Below are 19,332 nucleotides of genomic sequence, written 5' to 3' on the forward strand. Positions count from 1 at the left end.
AGTTTATCAAGTCCTTCTCCTCAATTGTTTCCCCTACGTGGACTAAGAAAGGGACTGATGTTGGAAATTGGTCCTCAGGAGCCGTTCATGCTTTCAACTCTCTCAAGATGGCTTTTGTGTCTGCTCCTGTCCTCTAACATCCCAATCTAGACCTTCCTTTTGTGGTTGAAGTGGATGCTTCGGAAATCGGTGTTGGGGCCATCTTGTCTCAGAGGGATTTGGAGGATGACACGTTACATCCATGTGCCTTCTACTCTCGAAAATTTCATCCAGCGGAGAGAAACTATGATGTAGGCAACCGTGAGCTTCTGGCCATAAAGTGGGCGTTTAAGGATTGGTGACACTGGTTAGAAGGGGCTAACCATGTTGTCTCAGTTTTGATGGATCATAAAAATCTGGCCTATATTGAGACTGCCAAGAGACTGAAGGTCTCATTCAGACCTGGTCGCAAGCACCGATGCGCTCGCAACCAGGTCGATGGTCCCCACAGAGCATGCGCACAACGGAGCCGGCTCCATCATGCACATGCGTGAGACCCGGCTAGCGACAGGCGCTCCGTCGCTAGGGGTCTCGTAGCAGATGGGGCGAGCTGTCGATGTTGAGTGACAGCTCGCTCCGTTTGCTGGACGGGCCGGGGGCATGCCCGGCCAAACGGAGGCGTTCCAATCGGAAAGCTTGCCATTTGGGGGCCACCCCACTGACATCATTGATGATGTCAGTGGGGAACTTCCTGCTCAAACAGAGCAGGAAGTTCCCTGGGGCTTACGAGAGCCCAGACCCAACTTTGGGTCTGGTCGTAAGCCCCGATGATCACGATGGTGATGACCATCGCGACCATCACCCTGGTCGGTCACTAGAGCTGTGGGTGGTAACCCACAGCCTAGCGATCGACCAGAAGGCGGCACTTAAAAAAGTAAGTGGCCGCCCTCATTCAGAGCGATCGCTTGCAGCAAGCGATCAACTATGAATGAGGTCCAGAATGCTAGGCAAGCACAATGGGCCCTGTTCTTCACCTGCTTTAACTTCATCATCTCCTTTCGACCTGGCTCCAAGAATGTGAAGGCGGATGCCCTTTCTCGTAGCTTTCCTAGTGATCATTGTCCTACTATTAAGGAAGAAACCATCATTCCGGCTTCTCGGATTCATTTGGCCTTGACAAGAACCTTGGCGGACTCTCTTAAGTAGTGCCAATCTGAAGCTCCTCCTGAAATACCCCCAGGATTGGTATTTGTCCCGGAGAGATCTTGTAAGGCAGTTCTGAATGATTTCCAATCGTCTAAGGCTGTTGGTCATCCAGGCATTACTAAGACTCTTGAACTTCTTTCCCACTCTGTCTGGTGGCAGTCCATGTCTCGTGAAGTTCATGAATTTGTGGCAGCTTGTGATGTCTGATCCAGAAACAAGACTCTCCGAACTACTCCTTCTGGCCTGTTGTGTCCATTACCAACTCCTCTTAAACCATGGACTCATATCGCGATGAACTTTGAGGTGGATCTTCCATCATCTTCTCGCTGCTCGGTCATCTGGTGTTATGATATCCAATGCCTACTCCATGTGAAAAGTCTAGAACCAGGCTAGTGAGATCTTCTGACAATAACAACTGCCCGTTGTTCCTTTAGAACTGGGATACGTTCACCATTACTTAGGCGGCCGCCTGGACTTATAGCTCGAGGTAGTAGTAATTCACATGGAGGAGCAAAATTATTCAATGGTGAGAGCAACAGTAGGAATGGTGACTAAATCGTGGATAGTAGATATGATTATAGATTCAGAACAGGAGGTGGTACACTATCGATGCGGCAAGAAGTTGGTTCAAGATGCTGTTGGTAGTAAATGTGGTATGGTTGTAAAAGTAGAAAAGGCAGCCTGAGGCCCGTACTGATGGGGAAGATATTTGAGTTGGCTTTGAGCGCCGGTGGTGCGGCTTGGAGCCGATGCTGAAGAGTTTGACAATTGATTTGGCTTTGAGAGCCGATGGTGCGGCTTGAAGCCGATGCTAAAGAGTTTGACAATTGATTTGGCTTGGAGAGCTGATATAGTGGCTTGAGCACTGAACTAGATACAATATCCTGATAAACAGTACATAGATTAGAGTACGAGTTAGTGTACAAATTAGCGTCCAAAGTCCTGACAGACAGTACGTAAGCTTGAGTACAAATTGGTGTACTGGTTTGTGTACAAATTAGCGTCCATATTCCTGACGGGCAGTACATAAGTTTGAGTACAAGTTAGTGTACAAGTTTGTGTACAAATTAGCATCCACAGTCCTGACAGAAAATACATAGGTTTGAGTTCTAGTTTGCGTAGAGGTTGGTACAAACTAGCATCCAAAGTCCTGATGGACAAGTTTGAGTACAAATTTGTGTACAAATTAGCATCCACTGACCTGCCGAGAATGCTGATTAGGCTTGGAGGGCCATCACTGCCGATGCAGCTAGGAAGCCGCAGGTGGAATAAGGAAGCCGGAGCACAGTGCGGGAGTTGATGGTGCAGCTAGGGAGCCGTCGGAGAGGCCACAAGAGTCGGAGGCAGCTGGGAGACAACACCGAGGAGATGGAGATCCTTCCAGCAAAGTTGACAGGATACTGCTCGCGCTGCTGAGCCAAGTGAACCCACAGGAATGCTATAGTCGGCGAGGTGGCAAAAGTCCAGTGTGTACAAATAGGAGGACGGACCAATCATGCTGCACTGAGGATGATACATCACTTCCTGAGGCGTGCCGATCACCTAGCAACAGAAAAAACTGGAGTAACCCTGTCCTGACTGGGTAATCTGCTTGAAGGAGACAAGTCGTGACCGCGACTTGTAACATCTGGACTATTGTAGACCGGTTCTCCAAGATGGTACATTTTGTTCCCCTCAGTAAATTACCATCAGCTAAAGATTTTGTAGTACTCTTTGTTCAGCATATTTTTAGAATTCATGGACTTCCCTCAGACATTTTCTCAGACGTGGTACACAATTTGTTGCTCGGTTTTGGAGGTGCTTTTGTGCTAATCTTGGCATCAATGTCAGCCTGTCATCAGGGTATCACCCACAGTCCAATGGGCAGTCAGAGCGGGCCAATCAGTCTCTGGAGCAGTACCTCAGTTGCTTCATTTCCAAATGTCAAAGATAAATGGGCTCCACTTTTGCCTTTCGCTGAGTTTGCATACAACTCCTGCCACTCTACTTCATCAGTGTCTCCTTTCTTCTGCAATTTCGGGATTGACCCTAGGAGTAATTCCTTTGATACTTCCTCTACCACTACTTTGTCTCCTTCATCTGTTTCCAGGTTACGGTCATTCTGGAAGAAGGTACACCAGTCTCTTCGTCAAGCGTCAGGTCGTTCCAAGGTTTGGGCTGACAGACGTCGTAGGCCCTGTAGTCTCAAGGTGGGGGACTTGGTTTGGCTTTTCTCCAGAAACATTAATCTATGTCAGAGATCACAAAAATTGGGTCCCAAGTTCATTGGCTCATTGGCTGTTTTAGGATTATTTCTCAAGTGAATCCTGTGGTTTTCCGACTGAAGTTACCATAGTCTCTCAGGATCAATAACATCTTCCATTGTTCTCTCCTGAAGCCGGTTTTCTTCTCCTCCAGTTTAGGCGTTCAGTCAGGCCTCCACCAGTGCTTGTCCAGGGGCACCAGGAGTTTGTCGTGGAGAAGATCCTGGTCTCCAGAATTTCTCAAAGATGTCTTCAGTTTCTTGTGCACTGGAAAGGGTATGGACCAGAGGAGCGCTCTTGGATTCCTGGAAGGTCTTTTGAGGACTTTCCTGACAAACCAGAGTCTAGGGGTTCTTTAACCCCTTGCCAAGGGGGTAATACTGTCACAAGGAGCCGCACTGCGAATGCAGGGTGAGGCGAATGCCGGGCAAGCATTTGCTGAAGCTCCTCCTGCCACCTGTCTGTCATTTCGGGATCCTTCTAGGATTGGCTCCAGCATCTATTTCCTCCTGGTGCAAATGTTGCTCTGATGCCGGTGAGTTTTCCTGTTTCTGGCATTGTCTCCTGTTATCTAGTCGAGCTTCAGTTCTCCTATCTAAGATTATTATACTGCCGTCTGTGTCATCCAGGCAGCACAGTTCGCATTCCATCTACCTGTCGTCTGTGTCATCTAGGCGGTGTGGTCAGAACTCTGTGTCCAAGAGTGCGCAGTCCTGTGTACGCTGCTTGTGTCAACTTGGCGGCACAGGCCGCACTCCAGCGTCAGCCATCGCAGTGGCTAATTTATGCATGCCTCTGCAACGGCGTTCAAACGCACTGGCATGCCTGCATTTCGCAACCACCCTCTCCATGTCACCACCCCCAAACGGTACTTCCTATCAATCACCCTGCGATGGGTCTCCTTACTCACTGCGAACACAGTTACCCGTCTGCGTGCACTTTAGCAGTTGTGATTATTGCTGAATCAGGCCCACTGTTCACTGTATTTTTTTTTTCTACCACCAGAATCAACCCCCCTTTCCCCAGCTGACACTTACATGGTGATTGGTGAGTTTTCTCCTTGGGTCAGCTGGTCACCGTGGCTCCTGGTCTGTGACCCCGGTCAGTTGTGCTGTAAACTGAGATGCCGGTATACCATACTTGCCAACTCTCCCTCATTGTCAGGGAGACCCCATTGAAATAGTAGCAATCTCCCTGACTCCCTGAAGAGTGTAGTAATCTCCCTGATTGCACCTTACTTCCATTATGAAGCTGTTATATAAAAAAAAAGATATATATATATATATATATATATATATATATATACACATTCAAATGGGATCATTAGTATCATTTCCCTGCATTGGTTATAAGGCACAATGATCCCTATTGCTACATGCATTTTCAGAAGAGTATTAATGTGTTGCCATCAACAAATAGATCTTATTAACTGCTTTTGGGCTCGCTTGAATTTGGCTGTAAGTCAGTTTTATGGTACACCTCTCAGATGTAGCAGTACACGCCCACTTTACCGAAGCGCTCATAGGTGTTACTTTCACAATCTCTCTGAAATGCTTTTTCAGAAGTAGGCAAGTATGCGGTATACAGCACAGCTGACTGGGGTCACAGTGCAGGAGCCCCGGCGACCAGCTGACCAGAGAAGAGAGCTCACCTGTCACCGATCCCCAGCTGCAGGTGTTAGATTATATTTTTTCTTTTTGCAGCACTCAACTTGTGGTCTTTTTAAACCACAAAGCTGATCACAGAGGGCCTATCAGAGCGGAGCAGCAGCCGGACGGAACCCTGCTTAACGCCATCTCCAGATGGGGAGGTTACAGCAGGGCTCCCACCCGGTATTTTTTCACAATTCCCCCTCAGTAAATTTCAGGCAGATCGCGTTTCCCATTATGGGCCATATTCAATTTGAAGCGAAATGTCGGACTCGGCGATAATTTATCGCCGATGACGTCATTTTCGCCTATTTCAATTATCTCCGTATTCAATCACTTTGACTTTTCGCCGATGCAAAAAGTCAATGTAAAAAAATTGGGATAAGTTTTCACCAGCCTTTTGCTGGCGATAAAAAGTGCAGAATTGGGGTTTAGGGGGGCAGGCTTAAAAAAAATAGCCTGCACCCCTGGGAATGTCCCCTAAAAAAGATATGTCAAGAAAAAAAAAAAAATCAGGACACCCCAAAAAAATTACCTTTAAATTTGGAGTGAAAAAATAAAATAAAATACAGAACACACTTATAAAAAAGCCAAATTAAATCCAGAGGGGTTCCCTTATATGCGGCAGGTGTTTTCTTCATTGCCGGCGTAGCGGCAGGTACATTTTTGAAGATTTTTTTAAAACTAATTTTAGGGACTATAAAATATGCTTGCACCCATTTTCATGTACCCCAAATTTGATGGAACAGGTTATTTAAAAAACAAACAAACACCTAAGTGCTATTCTTCACCACTTCTTCAATAGCCGCATTTATGCACCTGCTGCGGCTATTACAATCCCCGACTTCCTTCAGCAGGCTGAAATGGAGGTACCCATAGTGAACCCCCATGTCTGGACAACTTTAGGGGGGACCCAGGGACATTTCCTGAATATTCCTGAATTTTTTGCGACACTTACCTTTCCACCTTCTCCCGTTTTCGCTGCTTCCTAATTGAATACGGGGATAAAGCGGGCACGCGCTCGATACTTTATCCCCGGAAAAGCTGCGATGTAGAGCGAAATAGTCCAGCACTGGCATTTCGCTCCCAAATTGAATACGGGCCTATAAGTATGGGAATGCAATCTGCTTGCTAAAGAAATGAGAATTAAAGGTCTTGGAGTTGTTTTTCATAAAAACTACAATTGCCCTTTAATTCATTTCAGTGAAACTAAAATAATGTGAAAAGGGTGTGAAAACACCCTTTTTTACATTATTTTAGTAAAAAAAGATTAATAAAGAGCCGAAAGTCACATGAGAAAGCGTGGGCTGCCCCAAATGCAGAGATTTTGTTTGGATGCACACATCAGTGTCAGGTGCAGTCGGAACCCGCTCATCCCAGGACAAAGGCGCACAACGTCCTAAATAAGTTGAGAGAGTTGGGATGTACTGTACGTTTATTTGTGGCCTATAAAAAGCTGTATACACACACAACAATTTTGTTACCAACGATTTTATGAACGATTTTCTGTCAGATTTTTTAAAGTGTAATGAACAATTTTTTTGAACTACAAACGATTTTTGCATATTCCCTTAATGAAAATCATTCAGTTGGTCAGTCTGACTGGACTACAAACGTGAACATGCATGAATGATAATCGTTAATCATGTTAACTCAGAAAGTGAACGATTTTTTCAAAGATTGAATGATAAAGGATATCATCGATAATCGTTCAAAAAATCGTTGTGTGTGTATGCACCTTTAGATATGGTGCATACACAGTCAGATTTTTCTTCAGATCTGAACGATAACGATTTAAAAAATTGTTCAAATCTGAAGGAAAATCTGACATATCTGAAAGATGAATGATGCGCGTTTCCGATGGTCAGATAACAATATCTGACATCTGATGTGTTTGCATTCAGTTTTGGACAGTTTCAGTCATTTTAAAGCTGCCCATCCACTAGGCGATGCGGGGGATGATGGCACAATTACGAAGCCGTCGTCTCCCGCGGGGTGAACTGCATGCACTGAACGTTCAGTGTATGCAGATCAATCATCCCCGAAAAGGGCAACCTGACGGCGGTCGTCAGATTGACCGTCATGTTCGGCCGATGATTGATGTTAAAAACGACAAGCGGGCGCGCGCATCGCTGATCGTTTTTAACCTTATACTGCCCGATTTGCGGGCTATTACCAAGCGATGGAGCGATAACGACTGTCGTTATCACTCCATCGCTAGGTATAATCGCCTACTGGATGGGCAGCGTAATGCAGTCAAAAATCGTTCGTAGTTCAAATCGTTGGTCAAAACGTTCAATCGTTCGTCTGACCGTGTGTATACTCCATTATGGTGCATACACATGGTCAGATTTTTCATCAGATTTGAACGATAACGATTTTAAAAATTGTTCAAATCTGATGAAAAAATTGTTTGTGTACAAGCATGGACGATGAACGATGCGCGTTCACGTTTGTTAGAGAATGATATCTGACATGTTTGCAGTCAGATTTGTCAGATGTCGTTCTTTTTCTTCAGATATTGTTTAAATCATTGAGTTATGGTGCATACACACGGTCAGATTTTTCCTTCAGATATGAACGATAACGATTTAAAAATCGTTCAGTCGTTCATATCTGAAGGAAAATCTGACATATCTGGACGAAGAACGATGCGCGTTCCCGATGGTCAGATAACGATATCTGACATCTGATGTGTTTGCAGTCAGACTTGGACAATTCCATTCATTTTAATGCAGTCAAAAATCGTTCAATCGTTCAAAACTTTGGTAAAATCGTTCAAATCGTTCATCTGACAAATCTGACCATGTGTATGCTCCATAATGGTGCGTACACACTGGGCGATTAAAGTGGACGACTGAACGATAACGATATCGTTCAGTCGTCCACTTTATCGTCCATGTTTAACACAAAAAAGATGAACGATGACGACGACGCGCGTTCCCGCGGGTCGTTCGTCATCCTCGTTCATCGGGCTGACATGCAGGCCAACCTGACGACCTCGTCAGGTTGCTGCATGTCAGGGAATGGGTGAGAGAGCCCGGCGCTGAACGATATCGCTAATGATATCGTTCAGCGGCTGTGCTCAATGTCATGAACGACATTGAGCACAGCCTGCCGGGGACACACTAGACGATATCGCTCAGGGAGCATATCGTCTAGTGTGTATGCACCTTAAATCGTTAGCAAAATCGTTCAAACGATATCGTTGAAAAGAAAAATCTGACCGTGTGTATGCCCCACATAGTATGGTGCACATTTTAGAACTCAAACTTCATGTATCAGGGATGTCTGCTTTTATTAAGTAAAAAAATTATGACAACTCCTATGCTAGCAGCATGAGCAGTGTCTCAGTGGTTGGGAAATGGGCACAGGTCTGCGGTCGGTCAGTCAGAGAGAGAGAGGACTGGTCAGTCACCCTGGACTGTGGACGACATGGCAGTGGCACAGTCATGGGACTTGGGCCGGCCATGCGCGCCCCCGACGCCACCACCCCGCCGCGCGCGCTGCTGCTGCCTTCGCTGACGTCTCTGTGTCGGGGGCGCGCGTCGTGCCCGCGCAAACGGGAAGAGGAGAGAAGGAGTACATACAGAGAGGAGGGGGGGGCTGCACAGACATAGTAACTGGTAACGTGCACCGGGACGGTACCGAGAGAGAGGAAGCGGGACGGAGAGGTGGGCCCATGAGCCTCTGTAGAGGAGGACGGCAGCGGACGTGAAAGGGAAGCCCTCTGCTGTGCTCGGTAAGGAAATGGCAGGGGTGCAGGTCCAATCCCATCACCCTGGGGTGTTTGTGTTACATGTGTGCCCCGTTCACTCTCTGGTCCGCTGGTGGCACCAGGTGACCTGTGGTGAGTGCGTCCCCCCTCCCCCTCCACATTTCTCCTGTCATTGTCCCATATGTGCCAGTCTGGTGAGTTCATCAGTGCCAGCCTGGCAGCGAGAGCTGGGCTGGTATTGGGAGCTGGTACTGAGGGACACTCTGCACATATTACTTATGCTCTCATAACAAAGGTTTTTTTTCTTTAAGTATGCCACATTTCCCCCTGGCAGTAACATTGTTACACATGTGCAGTGTTCTGGGTTGGACATATTACAGATACCATAAGTGTAGCAATGCATCTCCCTTGTAGAAGCCAACTCCCCCCCCCCCCCCCCCCCCCGGTTTGTTCAGAGGGGTGTCTTTTTATTAAATTTTCATTCTTTGCTCGTTTTCCAATTGAGCTTGATTATTATATTATTATGGCATATACCACCTAATTTACAAGGGTTATAGTGCACTTTCAAATATGTATTGCGCATCACCTGTGGTTGTGATTCATTTGTACCCTAACAAATTAAATACTTTTTTTTTTACCCATATATGATTTGTTTACCCATTTTGACATTTTTGAAAGGTCATTTTGTTTGTACAGTAGCTCCAATATGATCTGCCAAAAACTTGCTTGACTTTTGCCCAGCTTCATCATAACTTATCAACGTGCTCAGTCACCTAATGCACATAGCAACCTTTTGCCTCATTTGTTGTGGACACTGGTATTTAAATTATATTTGTAATGCAGAAAACAGTATATTTACTTATGTGGATTAGACAGTGGCAACTGTGAGTGTTTCTTTAATTACATAACAAGTTGCCTTCTCAAAGCTGGATGCTCTTTTGGTTCAGTAAGTATGAAGTGCCTCAGTAATTTCTGTAGGTACTGTACTAGTGAACTGTCATACTCAAAATTCAATACAATTTAAAACTCTCAAAGGTATGGTAAAATTATTGCAGATATGGTAATGGTTGAAAATACTACCAGGCCTCAGCCTTGAGTGGGATGCAAATGACTTTGCAGAGCCTGTTGACAAGCTGATCTGTCGGCACTGCATTGGACTTTTCCTTTTAAAATACTGGGGGGGGTATATTTACTAAAGTGCGGACTTTTATAGATGGAGATGTTGTCGATAGGTAAGTATTGACTAACCCTCCTTAGGGGTGCCTAACACTAATCCCCCCTCTAAGTGCCTAACCCCCCCTTCCCTGCTGCCTAAACCTAAGTCCCCCCCGGGATGCCTAACCCTAAGTCCCCCCGGGTGCCCTAAACCTAACCCCCCCCCCCCCCCGAGGCTGTCCGCTCACGGCGCCCGGCGTCGGGGAAATGTCTAGACGCCCGGCATTTCACCCTCGCCGGGATATGACAGCCGGAAAGCCGGCTGCCGGTATTAAGGCAGCCGGCTACCCGATTGTATACCCCTTCTAGAACATAATAGCTAGAATCTGATTGGTTGTTTTGGGCAACATCTCCACTAAAAACTCAAACTTTAGTATGTATACTTCTGGATGTCCAGTGTTAAAATGAAACCCTGTCTGTAAACTGTATCTATGTTGGAAAATGTTTACCAACCAATTTCAGTATTGGCAAGCTAAAACTGTGCAGCAATACTCTCATTTGTCTTCTCCGTTGTGGCTTTACCAGTTATTGCAAAAAGTTTAAAGTAGGGCAAATCTAAGTCGCTGGTCTGTGGTCACCATCCATGATGAGTAATGGTGCAGTACTGCGCTTCCTGTCACTAATAGGATTTGGATCAAATGTTACTGTTAATAGTGCTATCGGATGAAAACCTTTGTGTATTGGTTAATAGATCATACATGTATGGCCTGCTGTTTTCATTGTCTATTTTCAATAGAAATCTTCAACTGTAAGAGGATGGGTTTATGTTGTGTTTACAAAGTTTAATGCTGTGTGCATTTAGCATATTTCATGAGTTTCAGATAATCAATAATTCTGAACTGGTGTGTCCAACAAAATGTAGGAGTGATAAGTCAACAGCAGACAAGGCAGTGTCTAGATTTCCTTCACCGAGCAGACCCTGACGTCATCGGTTACTGCCAACATCATTCCTTACTATCCAAGTGGACATAGAGGGGGGAATATAAACCTGTAGTGAGCAAAGCGAGCCACCGTGCTCGAAGCGTGGTGAGCGAAGACATTTCTTCTTTTGGTGGCCTTTATGGGCATGAAAGCGCAGTTCGCCATCACTCCATGTCACTTCCAGGTCCTTAGGATGAAGGGGAAATAAGTTCTATCCAGCAGACGATGTATTGCACTCCAGCAGCTGTGGCATGCACATTTCTGTGGGAGTGCATTCTGGGATGTGTAGTTCCACAACAGCTGGCATCATCATGTGTGCTGTGATCTATGGCAGTCTATCTGGAATCGGTATGTAATACCGACTGTCGGGATGCCTCCTGTCAAAATGCAGAAATGGTTGGTATCCTGACAGGGGTCGGGTAAGTGTACTTACCCTCCCCCTTCTCCCCATAACCCTAACCCACCCTGCACCCTAACCCTCGCCCCTTCGTGCCTAAACCTAACCTTCCCCCTTAGTCCATACCCCCCCCCCCCCCAGTGGTGCCTATCCCACTTCCCTAGGTTATGGTTAGGCACTCCTAACGCTAACCCTGCTATGCTACCTAAACCTAAGCCCCCTTACCACGGCTAACAGTTAAGGGCGCCCCAGATTTACCTCATTCGGGCTGGCGTCCTTCTGGATTCCAGCGGCGGGATTAAGATAGGCGTCGGTATTTCGTCGCCTATGTTAAGTCCCTTGTCGGGATTTAGACCGGCGGCATTACAGCTGCCGGTCTCAAAACTACATTACGTCGATCAGATGTCAGCTTTCATTAGTCTGACTACATTAGACTGCTACCTGGTTAGTGGCCATTTAGTTAAAGCACATCTTTGTTCTTCATACCATAAAAATATCCCCCTTTAAGTGACCTGTATTTTCTTTTCTTATAATAAGAAATAAGGTTATATAGCTGTATATCTATGTGTATTCAGTAGCTTTCCAGCTATTTACATGGTGGAAAGAAAGACACTTTAGTAATTTTGAATGCCCTTTGGCTAAGTGTATGTTTGTTGATGTCGGTTTTTAAATGCTGCACACTGTATAAAAAACAACATTGTTTTGGATGGAGAACACCTTTATAAACGTGCTTTGATCTGTGATCTGAGGTGTTTTCGTTGGCATCACTGTGCAGCTAGAACGTACATTAATATGGGGATACAAGTCCCTCTGAGCACACCAGCCTTCAGTGTCAATACAGAGTGAACTTCCCCCCCCCCCTTATAAAATTGTCACATGAAGTTGGTTTCTATTCTAAAAGTAATGCTTTGCAGATATTTTATTACCATGATTAAGATGTTGGCTGGCAATAAGAACGCATAGACATGTCTCAGATGCTAATGTTTTTAAGTGGAACAGCCCCCAAAGTCTATATAAAAAAAGACCCCACTGATGAGAATGTTATTTTGCAACCCATGAATGGTCACTTACATAGCTGTTTACGTCAACCAAGGCTTGTGGTGCTGGCACGAAGTACAACTGGAACTTTTTTGGGGTCTATTATGAGATAGCGGACAGGAAAGTTCTGCTATGTAAAAGATGATGTGGCCACATCAGAAATTGTTTGAGCCCTTCAGTTGATTTAAAAATAAATTATGGTAATGAAAAGCAATCCCTGATATGTAATCGACCTCCCACTCTTAAGCCGTGCATACATGATGCAATTATCGGCAGATGGGGCCAATAAGTGCATGGTGTATGGCCGAGACCATGACTGGCGATCATTGGACAGTTGGGCATGAGAAATTTTACAAAATATCCCCGACTGGTCCGATCATTGGTCAGCCGCATATGACAGTGTATGCAGTTCCATGGTCGACTGTCCGACATTTCCCCAGCTCCTTCACAGGGGAGAGATGGGGTAATGTTTCCTCCCCAGGGGAAGAAAACAAATGTTGTGGACCATATACTGTGTCAAAATTTATGATGTCGACCTTCTGGTGTCGATATTATAAATATAGACATCACGGGGGGAATAAAGTTCCTGTCACTGCCCGCAGTAGTATTGCGCGCCAGATGGCAGCTATTCAATTGTTCCTGTTGACGTGTACAATAGCTCAATTTGTGCTCGCATCCTCCTGAGATGGCCGTCAGAAATCGGCAAAAAGTCTTGGTTTTGGCTACCCAAACTGCTGTTTGGGCACATTAACTAGGACTTTAGATGGATTGAACCACTTTAAGTGGCTAAAACCTGATCTATTTTGGCGGTGACATGCACAACCCCCCAACCCCAAATTGAATATCACCCCAGTCAATTTAGATGGGGATAAGGTGCGATCGGGCGTGCAAAAACAATTGAATAACTTCACTTTCACTGTCGACATCATGACTACATCCCCTGGATTACCATTACCTGCATTTAACTTTTGTTATGCAATTAATTTAATTTGCGCTAACACCTGTAAAATTTACGGCCTTACATATACCTGGCTGTTCTCTATACTACATGTAGTAAAATATGCTTGTCTAGGAGCTGTATAGGTGATAGTTTAGGGATTTCTACTCAAGGCCTACTTACATAGCTTTCTGGGGTGGGTTGGTCTAAATTGCATTGTCCAAAAGTGGAGTTCCACAAAAGGAATCTAACCCTATAGTTGTTATCTTCCCTTTTGCATTAAGGAATAAATGTGTGCTATATAAATTCTTTTGCCTAGAGGTAATTGTTTTTCTGTGTTCCTTTTTACAAGTTGTATTTTAATTACACTATTAGTCTAGTTTGTTTGTATTGCAGACGTGTGTTTGATGCTGTAATGCATGTGTAATAGACGAAAATGAACCATTAAGATAGCTGTGTTAGCTTGTAGTGACCCCTTGAGGGGTCTGTCATTATTCTCCTGCTGGCGTGGTGTACTGACATCCGAGAAGTGTTCATATGTCTGCTCTCATATTAAGTTTAAATTACTTGTCGTAATATGTTGTAATGACAATACCTCATTTAAGTCACTGATTTTTTGTTTATAATGATAAAATGCGAGGTCTTTTCTATTAAATATTTGTGACACAGCCCAACAGAATCACAGAACCGACATTAATATATCTTATATGGGGCAACTCAATTGAGCGCGGTGTGAATAGCGCCGGGAAAGGGTACCCGAAGCTATTCAGTTAACCGCACTGTTAAGTCCGACTAAAGGATCTCTGCTTAAAAATCTGACTAAAGTGCCGGCCACAAGGCTGTTTTTCAGCATCACGCTCGGCATGTAAGTTGGAAAATGCCGGTCAGCGTGCCTAAACACTCAGCTTAGGGCGCAAGGAGGACAATTTAATAGTTCCAGGAACTCCTTCCCGGCGCTATTCACATCACGTTCAATTGAATTGCCCCCAAAGAGTGATAGGGGGCAATTCAATAAATTGCAACATTTAATAGCGCACGGAATAAGGTATTGGAGCTATTCTATTGTCCCCATTGCGCTATGCATACACACGGTCAGATTTGTTGTCAGATATGAAGGATAACGATTTTAAAACTCATTCATATCTGAAAGGAAATCTGACATGTGGGCCTGCAATGATGAACCATGCGCGTTCCTGCATGTCGGATAAGGATAGCTGACACCGTCTGTGTTTGCAGTCAGATTTTGATGATTTCATTCATTTTAATACTGTCTGAAATCGTTCAATCGTTCAAATCGTTGGTAAAATTGTTCACCTGAAAGATCTGACCGTGTATGCACCATAAGTTGGGAGCTGCAGGTTGCAGCGCTTAATGCCGGTATTTAGTGGATGTAAATAGCGTTCTCCATCTAAAGTGCCAGCCGCAATGCTATTAACCCACGCGCTAAACTAGCCTTGTGGCACTAGTTTAGTTGGATTTCTGCTCGCACCACAGGAGAATGCGAGCAGAAATATGGGAGACCATCTTCGTCATGAGATGGTGGCAAAAAAATGTAGATGGACACACAGCAGAGTTTGGGTCCACGATTCAGTACATCTTTACTGTACTTTCATCATTTACATATTATGTATGCGTGTGTGTATTAGTCATAAAGCTTGTATTGCATGGCTTTCTCATGCCTCCTATAAGCGCCTATTACAGTGGGCAGCTACACAGAAGTTAGAGTGCTTTTTTTAGACTCTTCTGTAAATAGTACGCTACTTTTGTATCTAAACATTTTTTATATCCTACCTTATAAGACCTCTGTTTAAAAATAATGTTAACTTTCAGTATCGCAGCTGCATTATTTAGCTTCCAAAAGAAACCGTGCAGAACATGGAAAAATAAAGTTGAATACAGCTTTCACCATAATGTAGTACTCGGGGGTGGATTCAGTTAGCCATGAGGATTAGGATGGTAGCCACTATTCAATTACAACCTCTTTTCCTTGTGTGGTAAAATTGCGGCTAACGTGTGTTAACCCATAGGCTTTGGGATAAGTACCCGACGATAAGGGCACGTACAGTGGATTTCTGTCCGTGCCTCCCTCAGACTCTAACAGAAATCAGACACTAACAGAAATCCGCTTTAAGTGCAGGCTGCAGTGGGCTATAATTGAATAGCCCGGCAGTCCAATTAGCCCGCGGTTAATTAACGCATTTAATTGAATCCTGCCCTGAACCAACTACAAGTCTTTTTGCCTAGATATTGCTAAAACAATAACAGAAATAAAATGGAGCAATCAGGATTTTTGGAATGTTCTCTTTAACTATAAGTTGATATAAATATATTTTAATATTCTTTTCATATCATATGGCATTTCACTCTTTCTGCAAATATTTCTATTAGTTCTGATTGGAGTTTACAATGGCTCATAGACTGGGACAGTGAAAGTGGTTGAAAGCATAGATAAACCTTGTACTGTTTCCTCATTTTAATTGAGCGTTTGAAGCACCTTCATTAATGTGTCCACAGCTTCCCTGCAGTATATTGTACTATGTGCTTAATGAGTGTTGCTGTCATTTTATGTAGCTTTAATGCTTCTGAAAGCAGCAGACACTATTGGAATTGATACAAAACAAACGCAGGAAGGATGTGTACAGGTCTATTTGTTTATATACATTTTTTTTACTTTTCAGTGCAGATTCATTTAGCTGCCAGCCTCTGTTGAAACCTCACATGATGACACTATGGGGGTGATTTAATTACTGCGCCTAAAGCTGGGTGTTTATTCGCGCTAACGGACATTCTCCTACTAGTGCCGGCAGTGAGGCTGTTAGCGCCGCGCTAAGCTGGAAAACAGCATCACGGCCAGCACTTAAGTCGGAATTCTGCCCGCACCTCAGAAGAGGGTGAGAAGAAATCCTGTAGTCAGACTTAACAGTGCGGTTAATTGAATAGCTGCAGGAACTCCTTCCCGGGCTATTCAGAAATCATGCTGAATTGAATTGCCCCCAATGTATGTGATATTAGGGCATGACAACCTTGCTCATGCACCATAAATGAGAAAGCAACACTTGTAACAACTGTAAATGCAGCCACACGTCAGGCAAGCATCAGAATGAATCTCACGTCTAGCCGAATCTGCTTCATAGAAGTCGATTTAGTCGTGAGTTGTATAGCCTCGCCAGTAAGTACGTGCATATGCTACACTTACGGTAGCCCCAAACGTTTAGCTCTTTGTTTGTTGTCCTATAGGGCTGCGTACAAAAGTCCGTAAGTTAAGAGAGTTGATGGGGACGTTACTGGTGTTTCCATGCCGATACAATAGAAAATTGTGCGGCTCGCAACTAACTGCATTAAACCCTTATGGTGCATACACACGGTCAGATTTGTCAGATGAACGATTTGAACGATTTTACCAAAGATTTGAACGATTTTTGACTGCATTAAAATGAATGGAATCGTCCAAGTCTGACTGCGCAAACATCAGATGTCAGATATCGCTATCTGACCATCGGGAACGCGCATCATTCATCGTCCATCGTTCAGGCATGTCAGATATTTCAGATTTTTTTTTTTTTTTAATAATATTTTTATTGTTATTATACAGTTTAGACAGAGATTACATTTCTCAATATAACTTGTAATTATAACATTTCTATGACATAATAATATAGAAAGAATTTAAATGTCATACAATATAAACAGAATTTCCACCTAATAGTCAGCATCTTAGAATAATAGTATATATAACAAAGCATGAACCATATATTGATTGTGTTATGCAAAAAACACTCCCGCATCTCATAACAAGCTAGAAACACTATAGTTTACCTTCAGAATGGTGGATGGCCATTTTCCAGTATCTCTGTATTATACCATGTGGTCAAAATTACCACTTTACGTATATTTTGATTGAACGATTTTTTAAATCGTTATCGTTCAGATCTGAAGAAAAATCTGACCATGTGTATGCACCATTAGGTGTATATTTACTAAAGTGGTGCGGGTTTTTAGAAGTGGAGTTATTGCCCATAGCAACCAATCAGATTCTAGCTATTCTCTCCTAGAAGGTGCTAGATAAATAAGTCGGATCAAATTGGTTGCTATGGGCAATAACTCTACTTCTAAAAACCCTCACTTCAGTAAATATACCCCATAATGGCAGAGCAAATGTAAGGGCGCCTACAAGGCCTTCTGTTGTTGGTAAGGGATAAGAAGGGATAATGTGTCAGGTCCGCTCTGTTAAGTGAAACCGTTGCATTGTTTGGTCCATTTTTGCAGCAGTAGTAGGTGTGGTCCTCTTTTCTTTATATAGAATATCAAGGAATATTTTAAGTGGAAGTGGTGATCATGTAATTGGCACAGCTTTCCTGGGTCTTGCTGTAATTTAATACCAATAGCGTCATATGTTTTGTCCGTTTCCTGATGATGCACCCTGAATATTGGCAAGCAGCCGAGACTGTGCAGAAGTTTCCAGGCTGGCTCAGTATTGGCAAGGATTGTGTCATTCAGCTGAAGCTTCAGAGACAATTCTTAAGCCTTGTACACAATACATTTGTAGCCTTTTGTGCACACTCTTACATCTTTTTAAAAGCGCTTTGATACTGACCGTCCCCAAAAGAATGTAGGAGGCTGGGCCTATACATTGTACCTGTACACACTTTGTGACATGCATTCACTTCATATCAGTTTCGACTTATGCAGCCTGCAGAAACAGTAACCTGTTATATAATATGACTTACTATTATTATGAATCTTATTTAGAACATAGGACTTATGGTGGATACACACTGTGAGATCAGACAACGATAAAGATATCGTTGTCTGATTGTCCTGCATCTGCTGGATGATCGTTAGCGAACATCCAGCACAGCACCAACCCCTAAACGACTAAACGTTGATCGCGGGTCTCTATAGTAACCTGTTCGATATCGACCAGGTTGGACTGCATGCACGGACGATGGTAGTTATCGTTATCGACCATCCATGCCTGCGCATCGTCCGTCGTTTGGGGGTTGGAAGGGGCTAAAAATTGGACGATATAATCGATCTAACAATAAATTATATTGTTTATATCGTCCTGCTAACTGACTGTGTGTATGCACCATTTCTTTTGGTGGCATACTTAAATATATATCTTGTTTTTATCTATTGTCCATTAGGAAGGAAAGACAAGCGAAATCCAGCTGATTTAAGTATTTTCTCAGCTGTTCTAGAAAGGAATGTTAGCCCATTCCTCTACATTATCAAATATAATTTCCTTGGCTTAATGCAGATTTAAGGATTTCTCGAACGAGCACTGGGTAATTCTCCTGTTTGACAGAATCCTGACGCCGGCATTTTCGACATGGTTATAATACCAACACTTGTCGGTCAGTATTCTAACTCTTCCCCTCTCCCTACCCTAACCCTCCCCCTTAGTGTCGCTAACCCTCCCCCTAATCCTGCTACTTACCTTTTGGGATTCCGGCGGTCGGGATGCCAGTGGCGGGATTCTGTTCGCCGGAATCCCAGCGGTCGGGATATTGACTGCATCCTGTTGACTAATGTCTAATGTCCTCCCCTCTTATTGCATCCAGAAGTTACACCAACCCATGACCCCATATGTGTCTCAAAAAAAAAGTTGCCGCTTTATTTATTACTATTCTGCATCATAACCCTAGGGCAGTGGTTCCCAAACTGTGCGCCGTGGCACCCTAGGGTGCCTCGGGACACTTGCAGGGATGCCTCAGTTTGGTTGGCCAGCACCAAAGCAATATATTTATGGCCAATGTAATGTAAATATGTTGACATAAAGAAGCGCAGACCTGTCACTACCACATAACTGAACCTAAGGACGACAGGTAAGCAATTTACTTCACTTTACTACATTTTTTTTCTGAACTTCTCAATAACAAACTATTGGCTTAGGGGTACCGTGAAAACAATGCTGATACTCTAGGGCACCGTGATTCAAAAATGTTTGGCAACCTCTGACCTAGGGCATGGGATGCCCCCAACATCCCATGCCCTAGGGATCCCAGCCATGTCCCTCACTTCGCACC

General features: G+C 44.0%; 1 protein-coding gene across 1 annotated transcript in view; it reads left to right on the plus strand.

Annotated features, from left to right (window-relative positions):
* Positions 1–8,647: 8,647 nt before the first annotated feature.
* Positions 8,648–19,332, plus strand: part of RABGAP1L (RAB GTPase activating protein 1 like) — a 427,010-nt gene continuing 416,325 nt past the window's right edge. The window contains exon 1 of the mRNA XM_088479336.1: positions 8,648–8,819. The gene's annotated coding sequence lies outside the window, so the exon portion shown is untranslated. The remainder of the gene's footprint in view (positions 8,820–19,332) is intronic.

Source organism: Taudactylus pleione, unplaced genomic scaffold, assembly GCF_031769625.1.
Source record: "Taudactylus pleione unplaced genomic scaffold, aTauple2 ptg000230l, whole genome shotgun sequence".
NCBI classification, from domain to species: domain Eukaryota; kingdom Metazoa; phylum Chordata; class Amphibia; order Anura; family Myobatrachidae; genus Taudactylus; species Taudactylus pleione.